Source organism: Narcine bancroftii, chromosome 10 (assembly GCF_036971445.1).
Source record: "Narcine bancroftii isolate sNarBan1 chromosome 10, sNarBan1.hap1, whole genome shotgun sequence".
Taxonomy (NCBI): domain Eukaryota; kingdom Metazoa; phylum Chordata; class Chondrichthyes; order Torpediniformes; family Narcinidae; genus Narcine; species Narcine bancroftii.
In genome coordinates, this window is record NC_091478.1 from 108609716 (window position 1) to 108636322 (window position 26607).

At 42.6% G+C, this 26607-nt stretch overlaps 1 long non-coding RNA gene across 1 annotated transcript; it reads left to right on the top strand.

Moving 5' to 3' along the window:
• Positions 1-13572: 13572 nt before the first annotated feature.
• On the top strand, positions 13573-23675 carry LOC138744050 (uncharacterized). The gene is made up of 3 exons (XR_011345233.1): positions 13573-15673; positions 22324-22422; positions 23470-23675. It is a non-coding gene; the product is annotated as an uncharacterized lncRNA (long non-coding RNA).
• Positions 23676-26607: the final 2932 nt, after the last annotated feature.

Genomic DNA, 26607 nt, shown 5'->3' on the forward strand with positions numbered 1-26607 from the left:
AATTGTGGCTAGTATCTGATGTCCTCTTCAGCCCCGAACCCAAGGGCCACCGATCTCCGAAGGCTGTTTGGAGCCTGATATTAAAGTGTCAAGCAGCTCACGTTGTTGGAAACTGGTGCTCCCCTTCACGGGGTGATGAAAAGTGACCAAGCTGGGGGGGGATTGTTTCTTGTGATTTAACTGTGTGTTGCAGCTTGTCTGCTAACATTAGCATGTGTATCATTGAACTTGTGAGTTGCAGCCTGTCTGTGTACATTAGCATATGTATTAACTCTCTCTCTCTGTTACATGTACAATCCTGACTACCATTCTGTCTGTCTTTGTCCCACCATGTCTTTTGTGCTATCGCCTCAAAACTCCTGTCTTTAATACCTGTGTAGGCTAAGATACAAATTAGATGTACTCCACTAAAGCTGTTCAGTTCCCCTGGTCCGTATTGGAATCCCTTGTTAACCCATATCCCACTATGACTATACATTAAATCTATGCCCTGTCTACATTCTAAAGGAGCACAATTGTAACCTCTGCTGCCCCTATTCCAGGGGGACTTAAAACATTAACGAACAATATTCCAAAAAATGAGTAAAACAACAATGAAAGTAAAACCCATTGAAAGCAGCAATAAAATATAACAATAACTGAATAAACAACAATAAATGTAAAGCTCATTGAAAACAGCAATAAAATACAACAATAACTGTATAAACCATTAAAATAGGAAACAACAATAAATGTAACTGTATAAACCATTAAAAATAGGAAACAACAATAAATGTAAAACCCATTAAAATACGGCAATAAAAAATACAAAAATAACTGTATAAACCATTAAAATAGGAAACAACAATAAATGTAACATTACGGCACTTTGTCACGGCGCAGTGTAAGTTTCAGGTCTGATGGATGAGGAACTGCACGCCAGGTTGAGGGTTGAATCTGTGTGTCGTGATGTTGTGGTTCAGAAGCTGGTTTAATTCTTTGAATGTGGGTCCAACCTTTCTCTCTTGTTCTTACTGCGGTGTCTGTAATTAAAAGTACACAGAAGGGACCATCCCAGGCAGGTTTTAGTTGATCCTCTTGCCATGCTTTTACATATAACCAATCACTAGATTTTAATAAAATGAATAACAATCTGACTTTCCTTTGTGTTAGTGTAAAAATTGTAAAATGAAACACAAACCATATTTGCATGGGTTTTGAATATGTTAGACCTTATTAAAATGCAGTTGGAGCTGCTTGTCTGTATGGGGCACAACCCTCCAATTTGTTAGAGTGAGTACATAACAGACATTGCAGCACAAGAGCCCCTGCAAGAGAACTTGAAACATATTCAACCTTTAGTTCTGCCTTAAGTAAAATGCCTTGTGCCACAGCTCACAGGAGCTGGCCTTATTTAAAACAGTCTGTAAAACAGGCACCAAAAAAAGTTAAAAGATGTTCTTATGAAGATTGCACACACAATAATTTAAGTACAGGCTAGTTTCTATTATATTCCACTTAAAAGTTCTGCTGCATGAATCCTGGAGCTTGTGGAGTCATTATTGAATCAAGAAATATTGGTACCATGCCAATCTCATTCTAACATGCCAATTTCTCCAGTCCTTAAGTCAAGATGTACTGAATAGCATCTGGTACAAGATTTGTGAGTTATTAATGATATTATTATTCTTATGCACCCAATTGTTCTGAACTATGCCACCAATTTAAATCATATTCCACCTATTGCAGTACTCACACAGCACCATAGACCAGTTCGCAGGTTTATTTCTCCATTAAGCTGAATCCAGTTGCGCAGGGTTTACCTCCGTGATTATTTACAATGTAACTTCCGCACTACCGGATTTAAATATAAACCTGATGAATGGGGGAAAGTTATCATGAATTAAATAACAGCGGCAATACAGAGAAATTGTGCTGAGGCATTAATTTCACTCCAGAGGAAAATGCACCAGAGAAATGAATGATTAAACTTATAGGAATCCCCATAGGAATCCCCAGAGGTATCTTTATTCTCCAGAGGTGGGTGATCTTTAAACTCACGGACCTTGACTGCTGAATGTGTAGAAGAAATGTATTAAATGTATTGATAGGACTCCATACCTCTAACTGCAAGACAAGAGCCTGAAGCCTCAATTTCAAGTGCCACATGCACACTCCCCCTTCAACTGGCTGATCCAGCCACTTTACACATCAGATCCTTTCTTTATCTCACATACACTTAAAGTTAAGATGTATAGAACTCACCCTATTTGCGCAAACATTTCTCCCTGCAAATGTTATAACATCACTCAACTCTCAGGTACTCCCTGTGCAAAATCACATTTGAATACAATTTATTTCATAAATTGGAATTAACTGGTAGTTATATTCGCTAATTCTACAGTATTGAAAAACGATCATTTATGACATTTAAATTTTAGCATGAATTTTAATCAATATTGGTCAGTGACTGAAGTGGGAAGTCGTGATTTATGAAATTATCTCTGGTCTCTACTCTCCCACTCCCTGCACTTCTCCCAACATTCAGGAGCTGGCACACAGTCCCTGCCTTTTCCATGTTACTCATCTACTATTACTTTAACTGCTTGCATCAAAATGTTAGCCTTTGCTTTCTGCTTATCCTCAGATGTCTGGACAAATGCTTTTTGTGTGATCTGTAGAAGCTGGGTTATTCCCTGCTCATGCCAATTTTCTGTCTTTTGTAATTTTCTCCTAATGTCTGGGGCTGAGTTGGTAACAAAACCTGTTAGTACCAATTGTTCCCCTGCTGGGGATTCTATGTCGAGACCCCCATATTGTATATATATATATGGTCCCAAAAATTGGTCTAACTGTTCGGCACATCCCTGGGGATCTTCTATCAGGGAGGTCAGTTCTTTCTTAAAGTTACGCACTTCAGTACTGGTCAGGGGCACATTTACGAAACCGAGACCCTCTCCCATGGGAACTTCCCGCAGTGGTCTCATCCAATTGGTTTCTGGCTTATTAGGTCTGGGTTCCTGCTCCCTGGGAAATGAATCAAAGGGTTCTGCCCTTTCTTCCTGAAGAGTCTCACGCTGTTCTGAATTAAAGTTACCTCTCTCTCCTGCCAACAGAGGTGGTAATCGAGTGCTTTGTGAGCAAGTTATCATACCACTCCTGCTCTCTTCTCTCTTCTCTAGTGGTGGGGGAGGTGGGGAAGGTGCAGAAGGGTAGGTCATAGGAGGGGAAGGAAAGATAGGAGCCGGCATAGGAGGAACATAAGGTGGAGGGAGGGAATGTAACACATCCCAACCCTGTGATTCAGGGACAAAAGGTTCCTCCTCTCTCTTATCCCTGAATTCTTTCTCATTCAAAACCAGCTGTTCAATGGATCCCTTGAGCCAGCAGGCTGCATATTCCCTGCTCTCAACATTGTTTTTCTGGTTTTGATAGAGTCATAGGTTCAAAGCTTTACACATCCATTCATCCTCGGATCCGAATTTTGGCCAGTACACGGAGCTCCCTTTAACCGGGTATTTAACCCATTCAATACAACAATACCTGACCATCGTCAATTTGTCTTTACCACGGGTCTTTCCTGTGCCCCACTCAGATAACATCAACCCAACCGGGCTGTACGTAGCTATCTGGTGGTCACGTCCTGTGTCAGGACTCTCATCTTTACTGCCCGCTATTCCCATGCTTAGGAACAAGTAAAATACTCTTACCGAGTTCTAGCAGTACTGCTCTAGCGCGCGTCCTTCCGCCGTTTGTTCTCAATGCCTCTTCTCGGATATCACTCGCTTCTTCCACTGACCAGCCACCCGTCGCCCGTGAGTCCAGCTGAATCAGCCGGGGTGCACCTACTCTCGTCGTCGGGGTACTCTGTCAGTGGAGGGAGTGTGATCCCGGACGAGCCCCCATTTGTTAGAACTTAAAGTACCTTTAAAGAAATTGCTCGAGACAAAAATTGAGAACAAAGAACATTTATTACTACAACAATGCAAAGTTGGGTGCTTCCCCTTACCCTGGGAATACACACACACACTGGGGCTCACCCAACTTTTATACAGTCAATTTCAGTATCAGAGTGCCCTCCCCCTTACATTCTTCTGCCCCCTGGATGGGTTTGGCAGAGGCAATCCTTCCTGCCTACGTGCAGTTTCAGTACACTTGGAGGACCAGGGGGTATCCTGTGGGTGCCCCATCATGTCATTGTCCTTATTCACACCTTCCTGATTCTCTGGGCTACAGTCTCTTGATATGCAGAGTTGACTCATTCTATCTAGGGTTGGCTAATTTCATATGTATAAATCTGTGTATGGTTAGCTAATTAGAAATGTATGACTTGGTACTTCTGTCCAGGGCTAGGAGACCCTTATCTGATCCAGACTACCTCAACTTCCTACATTCTATTGTACCTTACCATTCCTTATCTTAGTCCTATGGTCTTGTCACAAAGACTAGAAGATTCTTATGTTAATCGTGCTGACTCTGCTTTCCTGCATCCTAAGCCCCAAGCTTATCCTGTTTGAACTGGTTACAGCCATTTTACTGATGAACTTTAGTTTCTTCCATGTTCATAATTTTAGATCAATTTTCCCATCTCTCACAGTTGGATATGTATTTGGACAGGAAAGGAATGGAGGGTCAAGGGGCGAGTGTAGGTCTATGGGATTAGGTAGGACAAAGTGTTCGGCGTGGACTCGAAGGGCCAAGTTGGCCTATTTCGATGCTGTAATGGTTAGAGAGGTAAAACGTGTATGTGAACATTTTGGGTCCAGTAACCATAGATTAGTTTCCAATCAATTATGGATAAGAGTGGGGTCTGCTGCAACAGCACCACTCAATCAATGCACCGGACACAGTTAATCAGGAAAGATGTTTATTCAGACTCGTTCCTCTCTTAGATTTCTTGCCCACGACCTTACCAGAGAGAGGGGGATCTTTTTCTCTTCTATCCATTAGTGACTGGTGTCACCCTCTGTTCTGCTAATATTTCAGAACAGCACTGAGCCCACGTTAAATGTTCCACTTGAAACTAAAACATGTTTCAGACTAAACCAAGCCAATCATCTTTGCTAAAATTAATGATGAGGGAGAAAATGAAGGGAACAGAAAGCAAGGGAGTAACAGGGAGGCGATGCAGAAAATAACGCAGGCTGAATGAGAGGGGAAAGAAATCAGGTTCCAGATGATTAAGGAAGACAATGCGAAAGAAGGAGACTCTAGGACACTGCCACCCTATGTTGAGAATGAGGACTCAAAAGATTCTTTGTGGGCAAGGCTATCTGCATGTGCTCCCCAGCAGCCACGTGACCAGTCCTGCATCTCACTTGGTTCAATAAAAGGTGGTTTCAGACTTGGCTCTGACGTAAACAATTTGCTCATTTTTAAACCAACTTTCCTCCCTCCGTCATTGACGGCCGTGACACTGTGCACGAGTGAGGAAGATGGGATGAAAGATCTTGAACTGAAAGTTACCTGCAGTAATTGGAAACCTGCCTTCAAGAGAGCTTCAACCATGTCAATGTTTCACCAGTTGTTGGACTTTACCAGCGATGAAACAGCGTCCCACTCCCACAGTGTTTCCTGTTACTAACTTGGACAGGAGTAAAAAAATGATTCACACAAAGAATTATAAACCAGGGGAAAGATATACTCTGAAAACAACAAGAAATGTTGTTCATAGCCCACTGTGCTCCCGACAGAAGTCAAAATCCAATGGGCTTTATGAACTATATCAGATCAACTCAAAACACATATGGAACTTAGCCCCAGATTATTCCCCTATCCCCTGTCCTATTAAATGTTGAATCCTGTTGTGTGACGAAGGAGTTGCCTGGAACGTTAGCCCATCCCAGAAAGCTCACCAGACTTGGACTGCAGATCAGACATTTAATGATGACCAGCCGCAGCTTCATTTCATGCAATGCTTAATTCCCCTCCCCCCCCCCACCACCAAAAATCTTCAGCATTGCTTAATTGAAACTGGTCTAATTCCAAAGAAGATCAGAAATGACTTTCAGACTGAGTACAAAAGAGACAGAGCTGAGGTACCTTCGAAACCCAGAACCAAATACATGTAACATTCAGTGGCAGCTCTCCTTCCATCTAATCAAGCACTTTTGAGCCACTATGAACTCTTTCCCAAGAGAATTCATCCGACCATCCATGACTGCATTACTGTCAACTCGAAAGCCGAGAGGGGATTTGGTAGAGTATTTAAAATTACAAGAAGGATGGATAGAGTTGATGTGGATAGGCAATTCCATTGCAAGTGGGAGAGATTGAAACAAGAGGTCTTGTTAGAAGTAACATGAGGGGGAACTTCTTTACTCAGAATGGTGGCTGAGTGGAGTGAGCTTCTGGGAGAAATAGTGGCAGCAGGGTCCATTTTGTCATTTAAGAGAAAATTGGAGGGGAGGGGAATGCAGAGAGGTGGTACTAGAGGAGAGTATTTAGTTAAGAGCAGACGAGAAGGGCCAAATGACCTGTTTCTGTGCTGTAATTGTTATAGGGGTAAAATGTGTGGCAGTAATTTGGAAGTTCGATGCGTATTTGGGAATGGGTCGATGGCCACACTGAAATAGGTCATTGTATCCAACTTGAAATAATTACATCGAATTCACGGAACAAATTTGAATTTCTTTGAAGATTTGGGATGTGTATTTACCAATTGTAGGAATTAAGTTGTAATCACCCAACATGAACCTTCCGACTCCTAAAATCAAGAAAATTAAGATGTTAAGTTTTATTTGAAAGGTTTGGTAAATTTTTATAAATACAATCCACATGTTTTTTTCTTTTTTTCTTTGCATCAGCAAAAATTAAATGAAATGGTTCTTGCAGTCAAGAGCAATAGAATTCCCCGCAGCCTCCAAACCAGCCCTTGCCCACAAACATCCCCCCCACCCCCCCCCCATTCTGGGATCAACCCATCAGCAGCGTCCACTTCAGAGACAAACCTCAGGCACAAACATCCCAAAACCATCATCCCAAGACAAGGGGTTAATTTTTTTAATCACTATGCAATCATTTTATGATATTTCAAATAAAAAATTTGTTTTTAATGCAAATGTGAAATTAAATAATCGTTTTAAAATAAGATAAATGAAGAATTGTTTCAGGAATTAGCAATCTTCCACTACTCCCATTAACCCCAGACACCAGTACTGATGAAAAACTAAACTGGCCAGATTGACTGAGTAAACACAGCTAAAATTGGCCAAAAGGTGCTGATGCCATCATTGATTTAAATGCAAGTGACACTGAGGACTGCATTGGGACAGAGATGGTCCATGGACAGCCAATACGGACACCTTGGGGAACAAAGCCCGCACTGCCAGTTGGGTTGAATTAGATGATGACATAAGCAAATATTAGACACCCCCCCCCCCACAGAGAGACCCAGCCTTGATTTTTATTTTTTATATTGATAGAGAGATCCCGGACATCACCAAATGTACCGAGACCCCACCGCGTTATCAGTTAAAGGCAATGTATTCCTCTCTAATGGAACTTTTACTACCTCTATGATAGGAAACATCCTCCCTGCCTCATTTGCCATTGGACCATTAGGGCCGCTTGTCGTCACAGGGCCAGAAAATGCTTGAGTCAGAATACTGATATTCGTCCGAGGAGTGACGAATGAATTTGTGAGCATGATAAGAATCCTGTTTCCCTCTGGTCTGAGATTGGGTGGAGAGTCCTCAGCTCCACATCCCTGCAACACACTCCCCTTCGCCAACAACTGCCTCACACTCCTATTCACCCCACCAGCTCTGTGCATGCCCCCTCATTCACCTGCGATTTTCCCCCCCACAAACCCCTGTTAACCTGCCACCTCCACTGAAGAGTGGGTGAACACACAAACCCCTTGCAGACGGGGCCAGATTTGATCCAGAGTCATTGACTTAACAGGACCATAACACCACCTGTGGCATAAATATTCCCAAACCAATGCTCTAGGGCACTGGGAGAGCAAACAGCTCAAATTCTGCATTTGAGAAGTTTGAACTGCTGCACAACCATCAGGATCAAAGAAAACCCTAGTTTGCATTGTTAAAGTTTTCAGCTGTCATAGACCACAAAAGGCTTTCAAACCAAAATTGAAAGGACAAGCCCCAAAAACAAACAAATCTCTCATAAAGCTGTAACACTCCCCTATCTAGAGGTATCATCTCCTCAAACATCTCAATGCCACAGGTGAGAAAACTGTTTTAACTCCCATCTCCAAATTAAAAAGGTGCTATTCCCTTAATTGCAGCTCTCTTGAAGGGCGGAGATGGGCCTTGTTTCAAGGGCCAGCCACAATTTACTGAGATATTTCACACCTGAATTAATTGTCCTCCAGATTCCAGCTCAGGGTTTAAAACAGGAGAGTTTCCCCACTCTAGTCACTTGTAGCTTTCAGGCTGAGATGAGGTGATGCTGCCATCAGAGGAAGGTAGGAAGCCTGGTTTTACTGTGGCTGCTGTTGGAATCTAGGGGTTAAAACAGTATGAAATAAATGATTAATTAATAAGTGTATATTTACTGCATGGTTCAGGGAAAAAGGAATGTGATTAAGTGGCAATCACAGCATGGAGCAAAGTTGGCTGAAAAAAATTGTCTCTCCAAAATACAGGGAGAGGAAATGCATAAAACGATTTAGGAGGAATGCTCAAACTAAAGGAGGTGGTGAGTAGCACAGGAGACACAGGCCAGATCAGAACAAAGAATGGCCTGTAAGAAACAAAGGGAATGGAAAACAAGTCTAGGAGGAAGATTAAGGCAGGAGGAGGTGTTAAAGAGAACAGCAGAAATTGGCGGGACAAGAACAGAATGGTGATTAGAAATATCTGGGGATGAATTAATTTCTGATCAACACAACAGGATAGTCTGGCCTGGAGGATTAAGATGGGAGTGCTACACCCCAGATATCTGCAAAACAGGAGATGACTTGTGATAACCCTTATGCAAAAAGATCTAGCAAACTTTTGTTCTGTATGATAATGTAATCTAGCAAAGGAAGCCAACTTTTGTTCTGTATGATAAGGTTGATCTATATAAACTGAGCCAACTGGACAATAGGGGTCAGTCTTGGGGAATAGCTCACTGTGCAGGTGACCTATGAACTAACGATTGACCCAGAGCTCTGTTAAGTTTTATTCTTGTGCTGTGTAATAAATTGACTGTTGAACCGAATACCTTCTCCTATCACTTCATTCAAAGAACACGCTGGACTCAGACTACACATAGACTAAATTAAGAGTAAGGTAAAGCCAGAGTCCGACACTGCTTTTTCTGGGGTGGTTCTTTGAGTTGTTAGGGTGAAAGGAATCTGGTGTTTGTGGAAGCCCCTGTTTGTGGGTAGTTTCAAACTGGTGTTCCATGTGGTTCATGGGTATTGAGCCAGAGAAATGTGTTGCTTTAATGTGTGTGGTTTACGGTGCCTGCAACTTTAGCTCTTGTCTTGGGATGATGGTTTTGGGATGTTTGTGGCTGAGGTTTGTCTCTGAAGTGGACGCTGCTGATGGTTTGATCCCAGAATGGGGTGTGGGGGTGTTATTTGTGGGCAAGGGCTGGGTTGGAGGCTGCAGGGAATTCTTTTGCTCTTGACTGTAAGAAGCATTTCATTTAATTTTTGCTGATGTAACCATCTTACCTTACGTGTGTGTAATATTGCAGGACAGTCAGTCGAATTTTGATTTTGGCATGTTTAGCAGAAAGTGACAGTGACCCAGGTTCAAATCTGTCCCTGTGTCAGGATTTCTCCCCCCTCACCTTTTACAAAATGGCAAGGTGAACAGGGGCATTTGTGTGGGTCAGGGGTTTTAAAAAAATAATTTTTAAGAATTCAAGCCACAATAAATGTGTTAATTTTACAAGAATATAATTCAAATCCCGATACATGTGGTTGATTAATACAAATCGAGATCAACCCAGACCCGCCCTCTCCACATCACATATGAGGGACCAGAGATCTTCAACAGGTTTTTTTTAACCATAATATTGTGCATATTTCAAAACTTCACTTCAACCCACCTTTAGGAAATGTGGGCTCCAAAGATAGAATGTTCATCTCGTGAATTATACATTATTTTCTTGTGGTGAACAGCTCCGAACCTCAGCCAGTTTGCAAGATATGGCCACGCACTTTCTAGCTGTCCAATTTGCAGCAATTTAAACCTGATAAATATTCAGTTTTAATTTAAATTTAATTCCTTCACATCTCTTTCGAATGGATCCTGTGGGAATTTTCAAAAAATACTTATTTTCAACCAAGCGGCCCAACTTTAGGACATTGCCAAGTCAAATGCAGGAAAGTACAAATGACTTGTTAACATGTGAAACAAATCCGATTCCATTAATTTTCTTTTGAGGGGTCTGGTGAATAAAATTGTGTTGAACCAGTCTGTATCTCATTTATAACGATCAGTCCATTTTCGCTGTTCAAATCTCCATCCCATCTTTGCCTCAATTAATGAATTCCTAATTTCTCAGCTTTTGCAGTCATTTCTACATTACTGAATAAATTTATATTCCCATGACCTGTTTCAGATGGTCATGGTTTGTTATGACCTGTTACTGTTCTATCTGCCACTGTGTTTTACATTTTGCATATCCTCTTCCTAAAGACATGGAAAGGACTTCTTGTTGGTCATCTAATCTCATGTACCAGTTAGGGTTAGGGAACACAAAAAAATCAACAGGAGTCTGGAAGAGTTGCTCACAGTTCTGTCGGACTCTGGCTTTACCTTACTCTTAATTTAGCCTATGTGTGGTCTGAGTCCAGCGTGTTCTTTGAATGAAGTGATAGGAGAAGGTATTCGGTTCAACAGTCAATTTATTACACAGCACAAGAATAAAACTTAACAGAGCTTTGGATCAGTCGTTAGTTCATAGGTCACCTGCACAGTGAGCTATTCCTCAAGATTGACTCCTATTGTCCAGTTGGCTCAGTTTATTTAGATCAACCTTATCATACAGAACAAAAGTTGTCTTCCTTTGCTTGATGTTTTTTCATAAGGGTTATCACAAGTCATCTCCTGTTTTGCAGATATCTGGGGTGTAGCACTCCCATCTTAATACTCCAGGCCAGACTATCCTGTTGATTGGATTAGAAATTAATTCATCCCCAGATATTTCTAATCACCATTCTGTTCTTGTCTGGCCAATTTCTGCTGTTCTCTTTAACACCTCCTCATGCCTTAATCTTCCTCCTAGACTGGTTTTCCATTCCCTTTGTTTCTTGCAGGCCATTCTTTGTTCTGGTCTGGCCTGTGTCTCCTGTGCTACTCACCCCCTCCTTCAGTTTGAGCATTCCTCCTAAATCATTTTGTGCATTTCCTCTCCCTGTATTTGGGAGCAGACAATTTTGCTCAGCCAACTTTGCTCCATGCTGTGATTGCCACTTAATCACATTCCTCTTTTTCCCTGAAACATGCAGTAAATATAAAATTATTAATTAATCATTTCTTTCATAATGTTTTAACCCCTAGATTCCAACAGTTCACATTAGTAATCATCCTCTGCCTGCCTGATTTCTGGTTTCCAATTTACCCAAGTGTCTTAATTTCTTAGCAGTCTTAAATTCTTCACTTCAAAGCAGAAACAATGCCATTCAGGATCTGAGTGGTGCTGGGGGCTTATTGCAGCCTTTGGATCAGGTCTAACAATTAGCACCATTGTTTTGAAGATCAGGCAGGCATTTGGATATGTATGGCTCAGTAGAGGAGGTGAGAATTGATTCCTGTCTGGAATGTGCTTTTTAACTCTCTTTCCCAGCTTTCTGGCAAAGTCTGTGTAATGGTTTCTTCATCATAATTCCCAGAACAAGATATTCGACAGCTAATATTCCACACACTTCACCAAATGGGGGTATTTGTGTGAAAAAGAAGAAATGTTTCAAGTTCCAGTCTGTGTGGATGGACAGTTGAAGGGTGTAAAAAATGTCCTGATGTCCACATATAGTATCTCAACTAAATTCTGTAAGGACACAAATGCTGGAGAAGCTCAGCTGATCAAGCAGTGAACCTTATAAGTACAGATACTCGTAGCCCTGATAAAGGGCTCAAGCCTGAAACACTGGTTGTGTATCTTTTTTTAAACTTTATTGATGAATATATAAAATAAATAGTAAACAAAAGAAACCAACCTCCTGTCGGACTCTGGCTTTAATTTACTCTTAATTTAGTTTATGTGTAGTCTGAGTCCAGCGCGTTCTTTGAATGAAGTGATAGGAGAAGGTATTCGGTTCAACAGTCAATTTATTACACAGCACAAGAATAAAACTTAACAGAGCTCTGGGTCACTCATTAGTTCATAGGTCACCTGCACAGTGAGCTACTCCCCAAGACTGACCCCTATTGTCCAGTTGGCTCAGTTTATTTTGATTAACCTAATCATACAGAACAAAAGTTGGCTTCCTTTGCTAGATTTCATTATCATACAAAACAAAAGTTGTCTTCCTTTGCTAGATCTTTTTGCATAAGGGTTATCACAAGTCATCTCCTGTTTTGCAGATATCTGGGGTGTAGCACTCCCATCTTAATCCTCCAGGCCAGACTATCTTGTTGTGTTGATCAGAAATTAATTCATCCCCAGATATTTCTAATCACCATTCTGTTCTTGTCCGGCCAATTTCTGCTGTTCTCTTTAACACCTCCTCCTGCCTTAATCTTCCTCCTAGACTTGTTTTCCATTCCCTTTGTTTCTTACAGGCCATTCTTTGTTCTGATCTGGCCTGTGTCTCCTGTGCTACTCACCACCTCCTTTAGTTTGAGCATTCCTCCTAAATCGTTTTATGCATTTCCTCTCCCTGTATTTTGGAGCAGACAATTTTGCTCAGCCAGCTTTGCTCCATGCTGTGATTGCCACTTAATCACATTCCTTTTTCCCTGAACCATGCAGTAAATATACACTTATTAATTAATCATTTATTTCATACTGTTTTAACCCCTAGATTCCAACACTCCCAAAAAAAACTATATTCCATCCCCCCTCCCTATAATTCCCCCCCCCCAAACTCCCTCGACTGAGGGAGAGAAAAATCATACCAATTTGTTGCGGCAGAATGAAAACACCAAACATAATTTTCCACGTCATCGCAATGCATTTACTGGCCACTGCTAATACTAACTCAATAAACTCAATTTGAGATTTATCGATTCTTAATCCCGTTGTTAAAGTTGTAATATCTTTGGCTTGGCTTCGCGGACGAAGATTTATGGAGGGGGTAAAAAGTCCACGTCAGCTGCAGGCTCGTTTGTGGCTGACAAGTCCGATGCGGGACAGGCAGACACGATTGCAGCGGTTGCAGGGGAAAATTGGTTGGTTGGGGTTGGGTGTTGGGTTTTTCCTCCTTTGCCTTTTGTCAGTGAGGTGGGCTCTGCGGTCTTCTTCAAAGGAGGTTGCTGCCCGCCAAACTGTGAGGTGCCAAGATGCACGGTTTGAGGCGTTATCAGCCCACTGGCGGTGGTCAATGTGGCAGGCACCAAGAGATTTCTTTAGGCAGTCCTTGTACCTTTTCTTTGGTGCACCTCTGTCACGGTGGCCAGTGGAGAGCTCGCCATATAACACGATCTTGGGAAGGCGATGGTCCTCCATTCTGGAGACGTGACCCATCCAGCGCAGCTGGATCTTCAGCAGCGTGGACTCGATGCTGTCGACCTCTGCCATCTCGAGTACTTCGACGTTAGGGATGTAAGCGCTCCAATGGATGTTGAGGATGGAGCGGAGACAACGCTGGTGGAAGCTTTCTAGGACCCATGATTCGGAGCCGAACAGGAGTGTGGGTATGACAACGGCTCTGTATACGCTTATCTTTGTGAGGTTTTTCAGTTGGTTGTAATATACCGCATTAGAAAAAGCAGTGGATCGAACATAAAAAGAGTTTCTTTAAAGTAGTTTCAAATAAATCCTCAAAGGCTTAACTTTATCACACAACCAGACAGACAAAAAAAAAGTATTAATTTGAATCCCACAATGAATACATAAATCTGAATTACTAAATCCTTATCTTTTTTTCCTGGAGTTAAATACAACTGATGTAAAAAAAAATTATAATTCACCCAATTATATCGCACATTAATCAATTTAATCCACCATCTTCACACATAGTAAGTAGTCCATTCTTCTTGGGTTAATTCTAAAGAAGAATCTCCCATTGGTTTAGCCATTTTCTGTTGTCACAAACATTTCTGAAATAGATCCATTTTTTGGCCCCATTTACAATTTTCAATTTTAGTTAACTTGGGTATCTTCAATTCCCGCCCAAATCCACCTGTGACAGCACTTGCATGGAATGACACCCGTTTACCATGTCCCTCTGTTCAACCTCACTCCTCAGTGCCCGACCATTCACCGTGTCTATCTTTTCTTGGTTTGCCCTTCAAAATGTGACACCTCACACTTGTCTGCATTAAATTCTATCTGCCCTTTCTCCAGCTGGTCCAGATCCTTCTGCAAGATTTCCTGGCTGTCCACAACTCCTCCGTTCTTGGTGTCACCTGCAAACTTGCGAATCCAATTCACCACATTATTGTTCCACCACCTATCCCTGAGGCACATCTCTCGTCACAGGCCTCCAGTCTGAGGAGCAATTGGCCACAGCCACTCACTAGCTTCTCCTGCACAGCCGTTGTTTCACATCCAAAATACAGAGGACATATGGATGGATGTTAAAATGGTGTCAAATCACAAGGAACAGAAGTTGGCCATTCAGCCCACTGTGTCTGCTATCCCTTGATCTAAACAGTTCTCGCCTCGCATTCCAAGTTCTGGCTTTTTCCCCTGATCCCTTGATATCCTGACTCATTAAACATCTATTAATTCCGCCCCCCCCCCACTTAAACTCCCTCAACAATCCAGCAACAATTTCAATGACCTTCTGGTGAAATAAATTTCTCATCTGCTTTAAATAGGTATCTTCTAATTCTAAGACAATGTCTTTTTATCCAAGGGAAACATTATTCACATCTACTGTCCAATCCTTTCAGCATTGGAAAGGTTTCTGAAATCTCCTCTCCTTCTTCTATACTCCAATGAAGAGTGGAGATATATCATCCTGGTAAATCTCTGCTCTCTCTCCAACATCAGCACATCCTTTTTAAGATAAACTTTGCAGTTCTCCAAATGAGGTCTCTCCCATGCCCCATCAACACCTCCCTACCCTTGAAACACAGGCCAACCTAGGATTTGCTTTTTTTTCCTGCCGATCCAACCTGGTGGTTACCCACTCACTATGTTTTCCTGAACGAGAACCCCCCAAGTCCCTTGACACTTGAAATAATTACATGTAATTTATGTAACAAATTTGAAATTTTTGGAAAGATTTGGGAATCCTATTTATAAACTGTAGGAATTAAGTTGTAATCGCCCAACCTGAACCTTCTGACTCCTAAAATCAAGAAAATTTGTTAGATTTTATTTGATAGTTTTTTAGTAATTTTTATATAAATACTTTCCAGATGTTATCTTTCTTTTCTATTGGGTTGTTGGGGAGGGGGAATTTAAAAAAAAAACTATGTATTAATTTTTCATTATCTTTGATTGAGAAATTTATGTACGCATTTAATGCATGTGAAATTAAAATTTTCAAAGAGAAGCTTAACATAACGTAATACATTTTGCTTATTTTCAAGAGTTGTGGAGAGTGAGGAGGGTTTTCATGGACTACAAAAGGATTTGGACTGTTTGGAAAGATGGCAGATGGAGTTTAATGTAGGTAAGTGTGAGGTGCTTTATGTTGGGAAGAATAACCAAGACGTATGCAGTGAAGAGGAGGACATTGAGGAACAGAGGGATCTTGGAGGAATGGTTCAATAGACAATAGGAGCAGGAGTAGGCCCTTCGGCCTGTCGAGCCTTCAGTGACCGCCATTTTACAGATCATGGCTGATCACTACTATCAGTACCCCTTTCCAGCCTTATCCCCATAACCCTGAACTCCTTTGCCCACTAGAGTCTTATCTAACTCTCTTTTGAACATAATCAGCAAATCTGCCTCTACCACTCTCTGTGGCAGAGCATTCCACGGATTCACACTTCTCTGGGTAAAAAAATGTTTTCTCTTCTCCGTCCTAAAGGGCCTACCCTGTATTCTTAAACTATGCCCTCTAGTCCTCGTCTCCCCCATCACTGGGAGCAAGTAATCCGACTTCACCCTGTCTATCCCCCTGATAATTTTGTAGACCTCAATCATGTCCCCCCCTCGTCCTTCTAAACTCCATCGGATACAAGACCAGTTTTTCTAGCCTTTCAGCATATCTCAACCCCGCCATCGCTGGAACTAACCTTGTAAATCTGCACTGCACACCCACGATAGCTAGTATGTCCTTCCTCAAAATTGGAGACCAGTACTGGATGCAATACTCCAGGTGGGGTCTCACCAGGGCCCTGTACAACTGCAGAAGGGCGTCTCCGTTCCTATACTCCAATCCCCTCTTTATGAAAGCCAACATGCCATTTGCCTATTTCTCAGCTTTCTGAACCTGCATGTTAGCCTTCAGTGACCGGTGAACAAGTACACCCAGATCCATTTGCACCTCCCCACTCCCTAGCTTGTCTCCATTTAAATAATACTCAGCTTTCCTATTATTGCCCCCAAAATGGATAACCTCACATTTGCTCACATTGAACGTCATCTTCCATTCAACAGCCCACTCCCCCAACCTGTCCAAGTCCCTCTGCATTTTCTTTTTTTTAAAAATTTTTTATTTTTCACACCATAAATCACATTAGCCATGATATACACTATTTCTTTTTCACACATATATAGTGACTTTTTATCCCCACCCCCCTCCTCCCAAGCCACCCCCCCACCCCCCCCCCCTCATCCATTTTAGGTATACAATCTAGGTTGCATTAAGCCAGTCAGACAATGTTGTCATTCAACAAAAATACACCAGAAATTCTACTGAGTCCATTCTTTTCTTTCCTTCTCCTTCCATCAACTTAGGTAATGTTTGTCCCCGGTAGGTTTTCGCTATTGTATTTAATGTAAGGCTCCTATACTTGTTCGAATATTTCAATATTATTTCTTAACCTATATGTTATTTTTTTCTAATGGAATACATTTATTCATTTAAATTTAGTAGTTTCTTCCTTTTAATTTGGTTATGTATTCCATTAATATTTAAAGTCATATAGTTCAGCGTAGCCCTTTTATATTTTGTTTATCTTCTCTTTCCGTTTTTCCATCATTACCTTTCCTCCTTTTCCATTTCTGTTTTCTTATTTTCAACTCTTCATAAGATAACATTCCTACAACATCCAACATTTTCCTTATTCTCCTATTTCTATCTTATTTATCCCCAATCTTCCCTTCCCCTCCTGAGTTGTCCTTTATCCCTTGTCGGACAACCACATCTCCCCTCTCCATTTGGATTTGCGAATCCACTCGCAAGCGTCAACTGATTTTGCAGTGACCGCTATTTCCCCCCACCCCGGCCCCCCCAGAAAAGATTTCACTTTTCATATGTCACAAATGTCACTCTTTTAATTCCCTCCTTATTCTCTCTATTCCATTACCTTCCCTTATTAATTCTTGTCTATACTATCTATATTTGTCCCTCTGCATTTTCTTGATATCCTCTTCACACCCCACACCGCCACCCAGTTTAGTGTCATCTGCAAATCTGCTCATGTTATTAATAATCCCCTCATCCAAATCATTTACATAAATTACAAACAACTGAGGACCCAATACCGATCCCTGCAGCACCCCACTCGTCACATCCTGCCATCCTGAAAAAGACCCGCTTACTCCAACCCTTTGTTTTCTATTTCTTAACCAATTTCCTATCCATGTCAGCACCTTACCTCCAATACCATGCTCCCTGATCTTGCCCACTAGTGTCCCGTGCGGTGCCTTATCAAAGGCCTTCTAGAAGTCAAAATACACCACATCCACTGGTCTCCCAAGTCCAACCTTTTTGTCACATCCTCGAAAAATTCCAGAAGGTTAGTCAAGCATGACTTACCCTAAAGGAATCCATGCTGACTAGCCCTTATACTATTATTTCTGCCTAAGTGTTCTGCTATTACTCCTTTTATGATAGATTCCAATATCTTCCCCACCACTGACGTCAGGCTGACCGGTCTATAATTTCCCGTTTTCTCCCTCCCTCCCTTCTTAAAAATCGGCACCACATCAGCCACTCTCCAATCCTCAGGGACCTACCCCGAATCTATGGAACTTTGGAAAATGTCGACCAGTGCCTCCACAATTTCCATAGGAACTTCTTTAAGCACCCTGGGATGCAGCCCATCAGGCCCTGGGGTTTTATCAGCCCTCAGTCCCAACAATTTACTAACAACCTCCTGCTTCTAGATCCGGATATCCATTAGATCCCCTACTTCCGCAAGAAAGTTCCCCAAGTCTCTTGATACCGCATGACCACTACCCACTAACTGACCATAACCTATATCCTCCTTGGTGAAGACCGATGCAAAGTATTTGTTAAATTCATCAGCCATCTCCTTGTTTCCAGTAATAATTCCAGCCTTTTCCATTCTTAATGGACCAATTTTAGACCGAACCAATTTCTTCCTCTTCACATATTTAAAAAAGCTTTTGCTATCCTCCATTATATTATTTGCTAATTTCCTCTCATACTTCAGTTTCCCCTCTCTTATGACTTTCTTAGTTACCCTCTGATGCTCCTTGAAGGTTTCCCAATCCACTAACTTCCCACTCCGCTTCGCTATCTTATACTTACTACCTTTGGATTTGATATTGCACTTGATTTCATTAGTTAGCCACAGCTGCCATTTGCATCTCCTAGAGCCTTTCCTCCACTTTGGAATAAATTTGTCTTGAATCCTGTAACAAAATGTCCAAAAATACCTGCCATTTTTCCCCAGTTGTCCTCCCAGCTAGTGTATCTTTCCATTTTATTTTGGCTAGCTCCTCCCTCATAGCTGCATAATCCCCTTTATTTAACTGCAGTACAGATGCTTCCGACTTCCTTTCTTTTTCCCTTTCTAATTGCAGCTCAAAAGTAACCATACCATGGTCACTATTCCCTAATGGCTCCCCTACATCGAGGTCACTTATTAACTCTGCGTCGCTGCACAGCACCAAGTCCAGAATCGACTTCCCTCTGGTATGTTCCTCCACTAGCTGCTCCAAGAAAGTATCTCGTAGACATTCAATAAACTCACTCTCTTGTGTTCCTGCCCCTGTCTGATTATCCCAGTTCACCTTCATGTTGAAGTCCCCCATAACTACCGTATTGCTACCACTTTGACATCCCACTCTTAATTCCTGATTTATACTGCTACCGATATCTGAGCTACTTTTCGGAGGCCTGTAAATCACCCCCATTATGGTCCTCATGCCTTTACAATTTCTTAATTCTATCCAAACAGACTCTACCCACCTGTTTCAATGTCTTTCCTTTCAAACGCCTGAATTTCATTTCTTACCAACAGAGCTACCCCACCCCATCTTCCCAACTTTCTGTCTTTTCTATAGGACGTGTACCCGGGAACATTGATTTCCCAATCCTGCCCTTCCCGCAGCCATGTCTCCATAACTCCGACAATGTCATAACCTCCCATTGCAATTTGCGCTCAAGCTCATCCATTATATTCCTTACACTCCCCTCCGTTCATTCATACACAATACCTTGATACCATATCTCCTTTCTCCCTCCACCTTTGTTCTCGATGCACTTGCCCCTACTCTCCTATCACTTTTAGTTCCCTTTTTCCTTATTGTTTCACCGTCTAACAGAACCACCCCTATATTCACTCTCCTATCTGCTTCCCTATCAGTCCTGTTCCCTTCCCCCTCCCAAATTAGTTTTAAATTTGAAGGTGGATTCCCATTGAGATAGAAGGCTTTGGGTACGCTGGCCTTTATAAATCATAGCATGGAATATAGGATCTGGGGAGGTGATGTTCAGAGTGTTGGTGAGGCCAAGTTTGGAGTATTGTATGCCTTTCTGGTCTACAAATTATAGGAAGGATATCAATAAGGTAGAGAGAGTGCAAAGAAGTTTGACGAAAATGTTGCCTGGATTGCAGTATTTTTAATACGTAGAAAGATTGAGTAGACTGGGACTTCATTCATTGGAGCGTAGAGGGTTGAGCGGGAATTTGATAGAGGTATTTAAAATTATCAAGGGAATAGATAGAGTAGCTGTGAATAGGCTCTTTCCCCTAAGGGGAGCAGAGATTGGAACAAGGGTTCATAAGTTAAGGGGCAAAACTTGAGAAGTAATACAAGAGGATGCTTCTTCACTCAGAGTGGTGGCTGAGTGGAATGATCTACTGGAAGAAGTGGCGCCAGGGTCAATTCTGTACCCCCTCCATAAATCTTCGTCCGCGAAGCCAAGCCAAAGAAGAAGAGAAAGATATGAGTACATGGATGCGAGGGGGTGGGAGGGTTATGGGCAAGGGAAGTAGGTAGGTGGAACTCGTGGATTTTCACGTAAATCGGTGCTTTAGGTGCCATGTGCAAGTTGGCTCTTTCTTGCACTCGACTTGATTATGTGAAACCTTTCTGGGATAGAATCAAGGAACTTATTAAAATTTAAACTTTCACTTGATCCTGAGGTATTTTTATTGGGTTATATGAAGAAATTGAGTTTAGAATTAAAATTAGATGAGTCTCAAATTGCTCTGTGAGATTGGCTTTAGCTGGGGCTAGAAAATGACGAGTATTCAATGGTGGCATTCAGAAAGGAGATCTTGTATTCCATTAGAAAAGATGTGTGGGGGCGAGGGCTGGGGATGGGGACCTGCAAGTGGAACGGGTGGTCGGGGACAATAATAGAAAGGTTCCACTTTTCCACAGGACTCTCTGTTTCTCAAGTAAATGCGGCAGTGAAGTTCCCCCCACCCCATCCAGCGCCAGGATTCCAGGCGTGGGGGTCGATGAGGGATCAGGGATGCTAGAAGGGCGGTCGACAGTCTGACCCATTTGGGGACCCCTGACCTCAACCATCAAGTGTTACTAAAAGGAATGGATGAAGGTCTGGCAGAGGATGTGGTTTGTCTTCATTTTGGTGAGGCATTTGATAGGCTCCACAGACTCAGTCATAAAGCTTGGGATCTATGGATGTGTGGAATCAGAAATGGCTTAACTGCAGAAAGCATTTGGATATGGGCATGGATGGGAGGGGTATGAAGGGATATGAAATGGGTGCTTGTCAGTGGGATGAGAAAATCAGTTCACCACAGACTGGAAGGTTTCTGTGCTGGAATGAGACGTCATTAACAACGACACCGACAGCCCAATCCTCTTTCTGCCAATTCCGCTGCAGACCTTGGAAGACGGTCCTGTTTAAAATAATCCGAATACCCCTGGGCGTGGACCCACCGAAACCACAGTTTAGTTCCTCCACCTCAGATGGTGAAATCTACAGATTTTTCTTTAAAATATTGTTTACATTGTAAAACAATTTGAAAAGTGCATTAACATATATCGTAACGTTCAATTCAAAAGGAAAAAAATAATGAAAAAATCTCAGAGATTGAAACAGGAGGTAAAAGTTTGGAAGTAACATGAGGGGGAACTTCTTTACTCAGAGTGGTGACTGAGTCGAGTGAGCTTCCGGGAGATATAGTGGCGGCAGGGTCCATTTCATCATTTCAGGGAAAATTGGAGGGGAGTGGAATGCAGAGAGGTGGTAGGAGAGGAGAGTGTTTAGTTCAGTGCAGACAAGAAGGGCCAAATGACCTGTTTCTGTGCTGTAATTGTTATAGGGTTAAAATGTGTGGCAGTAACTTGGAAGCCCGATGCGTATTTGGGAATGGGTCGATGGCCACACTGAAATAGGCCGTTGATTCCCACAAAATAATTACATCGAATTCACGGAACAAATTTGAATTTCTCTTTTGAAGATTTGGGATGTGTATTCCCGCATCGGACTTGTCAGCCACAAACGAGCCTGCAGCTGACGTGGACTTTTTACCCCCTCCATAAATCTTCGTCCGCGAAGCCAAGCCAAAGAGAGAAGAAGAGGAATTAAGTTGTAATCACCCAACACGAACTTTCTGACTCCTAAAACCAAGAAAAGCTAGATTTTATTTGAGAGTTTTGGTCAAACATCTAGATGTTTTCTCTCTTTATTGTTTTCTATTGGGCAGCTGTGGGAGGGGTTACTTTTTAAATCACTATGCATTAATTTTATCTTATTTTCAAATAAGAAATTTAAGTTTTTTAATGCATATGTTAAATTAAATGTAAAAATGTTACAAATAAGATAAATGAAGAATTGTTTCAGGAACTGGCGATCTTCCACGAGTTCCGTGAACGCCAGGCAGCAGGAATGTGTGAACGAAACACAAAACTGGCCAGAACAACTGAGGAAACACGGCTAAAAGTGGCCAAAAAGGTGCTGATGCCATCTTGATTTTAATGCAGGTGACACCGAGGAATGCGTTGGGGCAGAGATGGTCTATTGACAGCCAATACAGACGCCTTGGGGAACAAAGCCCGCACCACCAGTAGGGATGGATAATGGTGGGTAATGAATAAGCAAATATTAGAGACACCGAGAGAGAGCGAAACACACATATCCAGACAGACAGACACACACACACAGAAACAGAGACAGACACAGACACACAGAGAGACACACACAGAAACACACACAGACAGAGAGAGAGACACTGACAGCGAGAGAGAGACAGACAAGAGACACAGACAGAGACACACACAGACAGAGACACACACAGACAGATAGACACACACAGACGGAGAGAGAGAGACACGCACACAGAAAGGGACAGAGAGACACACACACAGACAGACACACATACACAGCCAGACACAGAGACAAACACACGACACAGAGACAAACACACGACACAGAGACAAACACACGACACAGAGAGAAAAACACACGACACAGAGAGACAGACACACGACACAGAGAGACAGACACACACAGACAGTTACACACACACAGACATAGACAGAGAGAGACACACACAGACACAGAGAGAGAGAGAGAGAGACACAGAGAGAGACAGAGACACAGAGACAGAGACACAGAGACAGAGACACAGAGACAGAGACACAGAGAGAGAGACACAGAGAGAGAGAGACACACAGAGAGAGTGAGACACAGAGAGAGAGAGACACACAGACAGAGAGACACAGACAGAGAGAGAGACACACACATACAGACAGAGAGACACAAATTGGGACACAGAGGGAGAGAGAGACACACACACACAGTGACATACAAACAGACACAGACAGAGACACACAAACAGACACAGAGACACACACACAGAGGGAGATACACAGAGAGAGAGACAGAAGGGTGAGGGGGACCTGAGAGCCTGAGGTAGAACCGTGAAGCTCAGGAGGTTGAGGACCCAGAACGGTGACGGGGTTTGGGAACTGCGAGGGTGAGGAGGACCAGTGAGTGTGAAGGGGTCGGGGACCCTTGGATGGGAATGAGCGGGAAGTTTGTGATCGATGTGAGGGGGCTGGGGATGGGGACCTGCAAGTGGGACGGGTGGTCAGGGCCAATAATAGAAAGGTTCCACTTTTCCACAGGACTCTCTGTTCCTCAAGTAGATGCGGCAGTGATGTTCCCCCCACCCCATCCAGCGCCAGGATTCCAGGCGTGGAGGTCAATGAGGGATCAGGGATGCTATGAGGACAGTCTGACCCGTTTGGGGACCCCTGACCTCAACCATCAAGTGTTACTAAAAGGAATGGATGAAGGTCTGGCAGAGGATGAGGTTTGTCTTCATTTTGGTGAGGCATTTGATAGGCTCCACAGACTCAGTCATAAGGCTTGGGATCTATGGATGTGTGGATTCAGAAATGGCTTAACTGCAGAAAGCATTTGGATATGGGCATGGATGGGAGGGGTATGAAGGGATATGAAATGGGTGCTGGTCAGTGGGATGAGAAAATCAGTTCACCACAGACTGGAAGGTTTCTGTGCTGGAATGAGACGTCATTAACAATGACACCGACAGCCTAATCCTCTTTCTGCCAGATCCGCTGCAGACATTGGAAGACGGTCCTGTTTAAAATAATCCGAATACCCCTGGGCATGGACCCACCGAAACCACAGTTTAGTTCCTCCACCTCAGTTGGTGAAATTTGCAGATTTTTATTTAAAATATTGTTTCCATTGTAAAAGAATTTGAAAAGTGCATTAGCATATGTTGTAATGTTCAATTCAAAAGGAAAAAAATAATGAAAAATTCTTAATTCAAAGCCCTAGCACGAAGCAAGGTTCAAAGCAAACACACAGGAATAAAGTGCCAACATCCTGGAGATGGAATTATCAATGGCTAAGGACCAGATTTGTTCTCGTCTCTAGCCGTGAACACACGAGGATGAGAGCAATGTTTGAGGTGCTCCAGGCTCCGTGTTACAACGTGTACCCAGCCAGAAAGAATTCCAATCCATATCTCCACGTTTTTATTCCTGGGGCTGAAGGCAAGGTTCAGACTGAAAAAGCAGAGGATGAGAATCCAGGGTAAAGGACAGAAGCCCAGACCAAAGCAACAATTGGAGCACAAGGAGCCTCAAGACTCACACCCCCAGGTTCAGGAACAGCTGCTCCCCCTCCACCTTCAGACTCCTCAACAACAAACTCAATCAGGAACTCATTTCAGGACTCTTGCAGCACTTTATTGATTTTCTTTGTTTTCAATTCTTTTATCTTTCCAGGTTTCCACTGAACCGTTTATTTTTGCACGACCCATTCGTGGGAATTCGGCCGTGTCCACAGGAAAAAGGGGATCTCAGGGTTGGATGTGATGTCGTGTATGTTCTCTGCCAATCAATGGGAAATCTCCAAATCTTCAATCTTGGTGCAAGAGCCCACGAGGTGCAAACCAACCATCTCCTGTCCAAGCTGCAGATTGCAAGGGCTGTAAAGTGCTGCCACCGCCTGTTCACACCGAGTACTGCAAGCACGAAGCGAGGGAGAGAGAGAGAGAGAGAGAGATCGAGGTATAATACCACCACCTGGTGTCCGGACTCGCGAACTACAGGATACATGATTTTTATTTTTCATGGGAGTGTTGGAGAATGAGAGGAGACTTGATTAAGCTTAACAAAATAGAGCAAGATGGATAATATGGAGCTCCAATGAACAGGGAGGTCTCACCTGTGAAGGAGCAAGTGTGAGATCTCCCAGTTCATTCTTGCTCGGGCAGTGGTGGCCAATTCAAGACAGCTCCAATTAGGGGAAGAGAATATGCTGTTTCAGGTCATGGGTTTGAAACGGTTTCCCCACTTGTGCCATTCAGACTCAAGAGAGCAAATGCTTGCAGACAGGAAGGAAACCTAGTTTTATTGTGGAGAATTGCTTGTTTTTCGGGGTGAAGGTTGTTTGTGGTCTGAGATTCCTAAATACTTTACAATGGAAGCAGCAATTTTCCTTGTGCCTGATTGCTACATAGCGGGTAAAATGTCTCAAATCTATCGCTCAGCCAGTACTTTTGGTCATTGATTTTGAGAGAGAGTGATGGCTTGGCAATATTTACAGCATGGTGAGTCCAAAGCTCTCAAAGTGACAGTGCGGAAGGAGTTTGTCTATTTTTGTGTTTTCTGCCACCCTTGAGAACTTAAAAAGTGTCTGTGAATTGTGGTATTGGTGAGACACAAGCTTGTTTTGCCCTCTTTTTGTTCTGTATGTCTATAAAGTTTCAGTTTAGGGATAAAATGTCCAGACACTGTTCTGTTCAAAAGTCTAGTAACCAAATCAGATTCTTCCGAGTTCTTGTCATGGATATATATCATGAAGCCTGTTTTGCAGCAGTCGTGCTGCATTAGAGGTGCACATACAATTTTCAAAAATAATGAGTTTGAAACCAGAAAAAGATCAGGTCGTGCCCAAAGGTTCATCTGTGCTGTTGAATTGAATTGATGCCCCCAGGACCAGAATGTGCACTTCCACCCCATGGTCTTGAGCTTCCCAAATCGCCAATGAACTTACGGCCCCCTTGAGCTGTGGAGTGTGGGAGGAAATCCACACAGACACCGAGAGGATGGAGAAACTTCTTGCAGTCAGTGCTGACTTGATCCTGGGGTGACTCGTGCTGGAGAGGTGGGACTACTGTCCTGCCTTCACCTTGTGATGGCTGATTTTTGTCTGTTGGTGGATGGAGGTCTGACATGATATTCCCTTGGCCTTGAGGGAAAGAAGAGTAGAAATTGCAAGGGCTCTGACAGAAATATTTAAAACCTGTTTATCCACGGGTGAGGTGCCGGAGGAATGGATGTAATCTAATGTTCCTTTGTTTAAAAACGGCTTCAAAAGCCAACCAGGTGAGCCTGACAGTGATAGGTTAATTATTGGAGGGTAATCAGAAAAGAATCTGTTCAAATAGCTGGCCTTGATCAACCATAGCATAGAATACGGGAGTCGGGCAGTGAGGTTGAGACTAGACAAGGTATTGGTGAGGCCCTGTTGAGATACTGTGTGCAGTTCTGGCCACCAAATGAGAGGAAAGCTATCAACAAAGTAGAGAGGGTGCAGAGAAGATTTACGCCAATGTTACCTGGATATCAGAAACTAGATTACAAAGAAAGATTGAGCAAATGAAGTCTTTATTCTTTGGATTGTAGATGGTTGAGAGGGGATTTGATCGAGGTCTTTAAAATTACTAGGAGGATAGAACGAGTTGATGTGGATAGACTTTTTTCATTGAGAGGAACAGAGATTGA